This window comes from Electrophorus electricus, chromosome 6, assembly GCF_041902795.1.
Source record: "Electrophorus electricus isolate QZ-2024a chromosome 6, ASM4190279v1, whole genome shotgun sequence".
Classification (NCBI taxonomy): Eukaryota; Metazoa; Chordata; class Actinopteri; order Gymnotiformes; family Gymnotidae; genus Electrophorus; species Electrophorus electricus.
The window spans coordinates 7,545,906-7,552,682 of NC_137502.1; positions in this window are offsets into that span (position 1 = coordinate 7,545,906).

Consider the following 6,777-nt stretch of genomic DNA (forward strand, 5'->3'; position numbering starts at 1 on the left):
AATGCTGTCACTCAGTGGGCATATCCCCAGTGACTCCCATCAACTGTGACATCACGTGCATACCCTCTATATGAAGACTGTGTCCTTCATTGGGGTTTAATGTACAAATTATAAGCTTCTTTGATACAGTGAATGCCCATTAAACACTACTACTAACATTCTGTTTGGAGTTTGTGGGGGTTATGGTTTCCTTCTGACTTTTTCAGAGGTCAGTGCTTACTCCACTATCTTTCAAGCTTTTCAGATGTTCATGAAAATAGTAATGCAGATAATTCAAAAGCTACAACACTTGAGCGCACAAATTCACCTATATAATGATTTTTTAAAGACAGTGACACTCAAATACAGTGTTGCTTTGTCAGGTCATAAATAAATCCATCTGTGAATAAGTAAAAATATTGCCACACAGCAGTATAAACCACACAGTGCAGCTTGTCTTGGTGCTTTGCAGATCTAGCTAATTTTGTCTGTGTCCTCTACTGAATTGTTCTACCCTGTCCCCATTTTCATCATATTGTACGTGAAAGCAAAAAATCTCATTATTTTTTACAAACAGTAAACTGTTATTTATTGTTATATGTATTCAAAGTCACTTGTGTCAAATGAACAGCTCCACACTGAAACAACTTTTGTCTAAATCCTTCTAACTTTTATCTCTCCAACACACGTATTTGCAGTTCCAATAATTCTGCATTCTAGTGATGCCTTTCTTCTTCCTCTTTTCATTTATACGCTAATTGAAAGACCTGCTAGGGAATATGTGGCATAGAAAAGGGCAGACAATGTCGGGATTTTTTTTGCCTAGCTGTCAAAATAGATCAGTCACAACCTTCTGTAAATTTCAGCTCATTGCCCCTTGGTGATCTTCATTACCTCTAAACTAGTTTATGTATTCTGTGATATTTGGAGGTAGTCAATTAACTGAGAAAAGCACTGGGAAAATATGGTGAAATATGGTGTTCTGTCCCAGAAGTGGTCTCCTTTTCATTCACCCCCTGTGCTTAAGCAAATGCCAGTGCAAGTGGTAAAGTAAATGATAAAAGTACTTATTCATTTCACAATGTGTTGGAAGACAATGACATCGGGTTTCATCCTATTAAAACAGTGCACTGAGTGCCAAGTAATACAGATGGATGAGGGAAGAGAGGAGGCAGGCAGACACACACACACACACACACACACACACACACACACACACACACACACACACACACACACACACACAGAGAATGGGCCTGGATGTCAGCCCATGGCATCACACAGACTCATTATTTGATTTTAAAAAAATTTTTTAAAGGTCCACAGGCTTAGTTTCTTCTAATGTCGCATTGGCGCAGGATTGTGATTCTGGCAATTACCACCAAGTACAGCACCACCTATCTCCCTGAAGCAGTCCCCATATCACCCCTCCACAGCGGCCCACGCTGATTGCCGGTATAAATCTCACCTCTCCCACTCCTCCAAATTAATGAAGGCAGCAGCTGGGTCAGCTCTCCTCTTGCAGCACAGCAAGGGTTATGTTCCATCACCCCAAACCTGCGCAAACGATCCTCCTTTGTCTTCCTTGCACTTTAGACTGCGTTGTTTATTACCCCTGTCCTTTGTCAAGCTATTGTACCTGCAATAATGAAAAGGACAGTGGAGGCTTGAAACACAAGCATTTTAGAGGGCTTTCATAGCATATAATCCAACTTCTCACTGAACAAGCTGACTTGGGCTCAGGAAGACATGGCTTTTGTCCAACTTCAAAAATGTATTTGCTAATGAGCATTAGAAAAAGACCTTACAGTTTATTGCCAGTAAAAAGGGAAAAACGGAATGTTGTTCACAGTGCATGATATAATGCTATATTTGTCCTGATATAATGCTATATTTGTCCAAACTGTTGGAGCTATTTTGTTATTGTCACGATACGGCAACTCCCTCCTCCTCAAACGTCTACGTGTGTGTGTGTGTGTTCATTCGTCTGTAATGCCACGTCCTCTCGTGTCGTCCACCTGTTCCTTGTTGTGTGTAATCGTCTTGAGTGTATATATATATATATATGTGTGTGTGTGTGTGTGTGTGTGTGTGTGTGTGTGTGTGTGTGTGTGTGTGTGTGTGTGTGTGTGTGTGTGTGTCGTGTTGTTGTATGTTTGTCGGTGTTTGATGAGAATATAGCCTACATGCTATGTCATGTGTGTTAAGTGTTACATGTTAAACATGTTTCATCGTGCCTCGTCCCCGCATCCTGCTAAAACCTCCTACCGTTACAGAAACACCGACCGACCAAGGATGCCTAGGAAAGGTATTAAGAGGAAGGGAAAGAAGGGAGGTAAACGCCCTCCTACAGCCCTTGTAAGGACACCCCCCGTGTTCCTGGGCACCATACTGACTCCCACAATAGGGGAGAGAGGTCCAGGTGTGTGCGATCCAAGTGCGGAAGCGGGGGAGTCGTGCGGAACCATGTCTGGCTACCAGAATTGGTATAACGATTTCCAGTCCTCGGAATCGGACTCCGTGGGCTCCCTCTGTACCATGGTGAGACCTTTGCTAATCCTGGCCTTGCTCCAGGGATCCACAAAGGGGGAGGAATCCACTGGAGGATTTTTTTTTTTTTTTGGGGGGGTGGGGGACTGTATATGGTCCGGGGTCGGATGCAGCTGAGTCCTACGCAGACTAACCGGACTACGATAACCAGCAATCGGAGATGGACTGATAAGTGGATAAGTGCTGATAAGTGGTGGAAGTGTAGCCAAACCTGCAGAGCATGTGTAGCATCTGCAGGGGGTGCTGTAATTCACTATAAAGGCCGACTTCAAATCTATGCGCTAAAGGTGAAATTCTCACAGGAGAACTCAAATATTTTCCTTATTTTTCAACATTTTATAGGTGATTAGCTTCCAAGGAATCTTAAATTTACATTAATTAGAATTTAAAAATACTGATTGGATTGCTAATCATTTTTAAATATCTGAATATTGACCTGATCCTGTGAATGTCAAGGAGATGGATGTGACCAGTAATGAATCTGCAATGCAATAACAAAACAAACTGAGGGTTTTTTTTTGGTTTCATTTGAGCAAAGGCAATGTATTTCAAGAGCGTGACCATGCATGCATTTCCCCTCTCTTACCTCTGAAGGCTGGGTGCCTTTCTCCTTTAACCCTGGAGGTATTTGCTTATCTCTCAAGCAACTCAGAGGGCTGGCACACTCACAGATGCAGTTCTCATCAGGCTGGGTAAATACAGGCTGTGGGATGGGGTGAAGAGGAAAAGTACAGATAAAGGTTAGAGAGAGGGTAATCAAAATACCATGAAAGGAGTCAACTTGGAGTAAAGAACCTCATCGTATTTTTTCTTCTACTACTATTAGTACCACTACTCTGTCTTTTTTGCTCTCTTACAAAAATAAAAAAATGCAATTATCACAAATTCTATTCTTGGCCGCAATTTACACGACTTACTTTTATGTGTCATGGTAGACATCTTGACTGGAGGTATGCCTTGTCCATGCTGAGTGTACTGACAGGACATTCATTCAGAAAATAGTATGTCAGAGATTACAACTGAAGTCATTAAAGACATTTTGATGAAGTGTTTTGTGGGATTTTTTTTCTCTGCCTCGACAGGTGCCATGTGGTGTGGTGCTCTGGCATCTGTGCTCTGTATGAGGACTGCAGTCCCCCGGGGCAGCTGTGAAGGGATTAGACTCCATCCAGGCCAGTTATTGCTGGCCAAGTAAACACATAAGTAGGCTGAAGGAGAATAACTATCCCCTGCTGAAACACAACTCCATAAGTCTGCAGTCTGCCTAAGTTTATAGCAGGCTTCCACTGAAATATTACCAGTGAAAAGTCTTCGTTTTTCACTCTTTTTCTGCCACTCTGTCTCCATTCTGTTATTCCCTCTCTATCCCCTAAAGTCAGACATGCTTTTACTAACCAGTAAAAAACGGGAAACATTTCATATTGTCTCAAAAACCCTGTGCATCAACTTATATTGCAGAGTGGATACATTTTTCATTGTGTAAATATTCTCAGCACTGCTTTCCTACATTACTCTGACGTTATGGAAATTCATTTTCCTTTGGAGAAATCCCCACTGCCACAAAAGGAATATTGCATTGTAAAATGCTGTTAGACCACAGTGACTTTCAGTCTCTAATGCACGGTTTACCTTGCTTACCTATAAACCTGGGGCAGTCAAGACGATGTTTGACTATTCCTGAATTTGGCAACCAATTTAGGTAGCTTGAACTACATCAGTTATCATGACTGAGTGTGATTTCCAATGACGAGAGCAATCTGCAGGTGTAGTGCAGAGTCTCCTGTCATGATTTTCCTCTAGACCATTGAAGTATTTGCAATTCTTACATGATGACTTACTTGCACAGTAGGTCATTATTGTAAACACAAATCAATTAACGGCACCCCTTAGTATAACAAACGATGTGCCAATGTTAATGTGCAGCCTACGACATCTGAAGCAGATGCTGTATCAGTGGTTTGAGCCATGTGGCAGGGATGATGTGGGGAGCGTCTGCATCTGCCCATCTGAATGGCAAGCACAAGCAGCTTGTAAAAGCAGTCCGTGATTTATGCCCAATGCTAATGATGCAGTTAACTCTACCTCTGGAGCTTGGTATTCCTCCCTTGCCTCTCTCTTTCCTTACACTCTTTTCTTCTCTTTGTGCCCCTCACCCATCCCACACCTGCACACCACGTGTCACGCCACTGCCAGTATTTCTGGACGCACACCTGCTCACAGTGTCATGCCCAATTTTGATCAAAGTCTTACAAAATGCAATAACAGCTCTATAGCAACAGATTTCTTTTTGGGGAATAATGAAGAATAATTAGTTCAAAAGCCTTGAAAATGTTTTGTAATGGAGGATATGAAGGCTGAAGTTTAAATGTATGATTATCTAATTGGTTTGTTTGTTCAAATTTAATTGCAACTGAATTCATTCAAACTCATTAACTCTAATGCATTAATTAAAATTGAATCATGTCACCATATTTAACCTTCTTCACAAAGAATACTGAAAAATTATGCCAGAATGTTTTAAGGCTCTGTAAGTTCTGCCTTAAAACTGCAAGTTCTGGCTAACAGCTAAAATCATCTGTGCATTCCGTAGTCAACTAAATAATCATTTGGCAGGACAAACTGTCCAGGATGTTTTACCTGCTGCCATCAGAGAAGCCATCAGAGGCATAGCTTCTCCTTGTCCATCCTCAGCATGTTGGAGATCTGGCACTTACCAGCAGAAAGTATAAGGGTGGGTGGGGTGAATGAGTCTTAAGCTGGTGCACACTCTGCTGCATAGACAGAAGAATGGTTAGAGCCACAAATCCATCCCATGACTCAGAGGAGAGCATGTGCTGGGAGACAGTGGTAAATGCCTTGTGGAAGACCTGTGGTGGAAAGAGAAGCGTGGAAGAGAAGCCTGGGGCTTGGAGCCCACTGGAATCCTGCTTTGGAGGAACTGGACTGTCAAGGCACAGAGGAGAGGAAACAGTCTGCATTTGTTTTATTTTAAAGGACAGAGAATCATTTATTGAGATAGAGCATGTTAAAAATATGTTTAACATACATTTACCTTAATGCTAAGTTTTAAACGAGTAATGTTCAAGCTCCCACCTGCAGATCAGAAACTGTACATTGTAAGCATTTTAAAATATAATTACTTGCATAATAACTTGTATTTATCTTTGTAATCCACTTCTGTGTGTGTACACATCTGTGCATATGTCACAAGACATTTTATCTCTCCATACAGCAGCAGAAGCAGCTGTATTGCACAGATACAGATCCTGGCAACAGCCACATGGTGCTGCATGAGAAATGTGTGTAGAGACAGAGAGAGTGAGAAAAAGAATGAGAATGAGTAACGAAAAAAAAGTGTGTCTGCATTTTTTCTGTTTCTGTTCATTGTTGTTATGGAGGAACATGAGGAGAAGCAGCAAGAGGCAGCAGATCACAGTGAAAGACTGATGGGGAAAGACAATTATATATGGATGTGTTCAAAATAGATGGAACTGGCAAATATGAGATGCTACAGTTCTTTCTTCATGTAGTGATCTCATTCTGTGATGTGAATGATTGACAACCTTAATAAATATGTACTAAATATGCTGTATAAAATCATTTAATTGTTCATCAGGTTTTTTCAATTCTTATCAACATGAGAAAACAATATAACTGCTGTGATGCCAGTGTTTGAAAAAAATACATACATTTTATTCTGAAAATAATGTGTCACATTTATTTGCACCCATGCCTTGTGCGCCCTCCCTTTGCCAATATAACAGCATTGTCTTCTTTTATAATGCTAGGTGAGGGAGCATATATGAAGACATCTGAAAGAATTCCTCAATGTCTCTAGATCCTGCAGAGTTCAAGGTTCCTGCTTGTGAACCATCCTTTCAGCTTATCCCAGTTGTTCAAGGCTTGATTCTATCATAATAGAGCAACCTTTGTGTGTATTTGGAGATACACTTTGGATTTTTTTTTTCTGCTGGAAGATCTAAACCATGACCCAGTTTATCTTTCTGGCAGAGGCAGCCAGACTTCAATTTAAAATCCCCTACTACTTGAAGGACTTCATGATGCCATGTATCCTAGAAAGGTTGCCAGGGCCTTTGGAGGAATAAAAGTCAAAATATCAGTAGTGATAGAGCTTAACGTTGTTCTTTTTTACATCAGTGTTTTTTCAAATAGCTTGTTGTTGTGAGGCACCTCATTGTAGCTATGGAGGCTTGTCGACTCCAATGTACAACCACCCCTAAGTTCTCT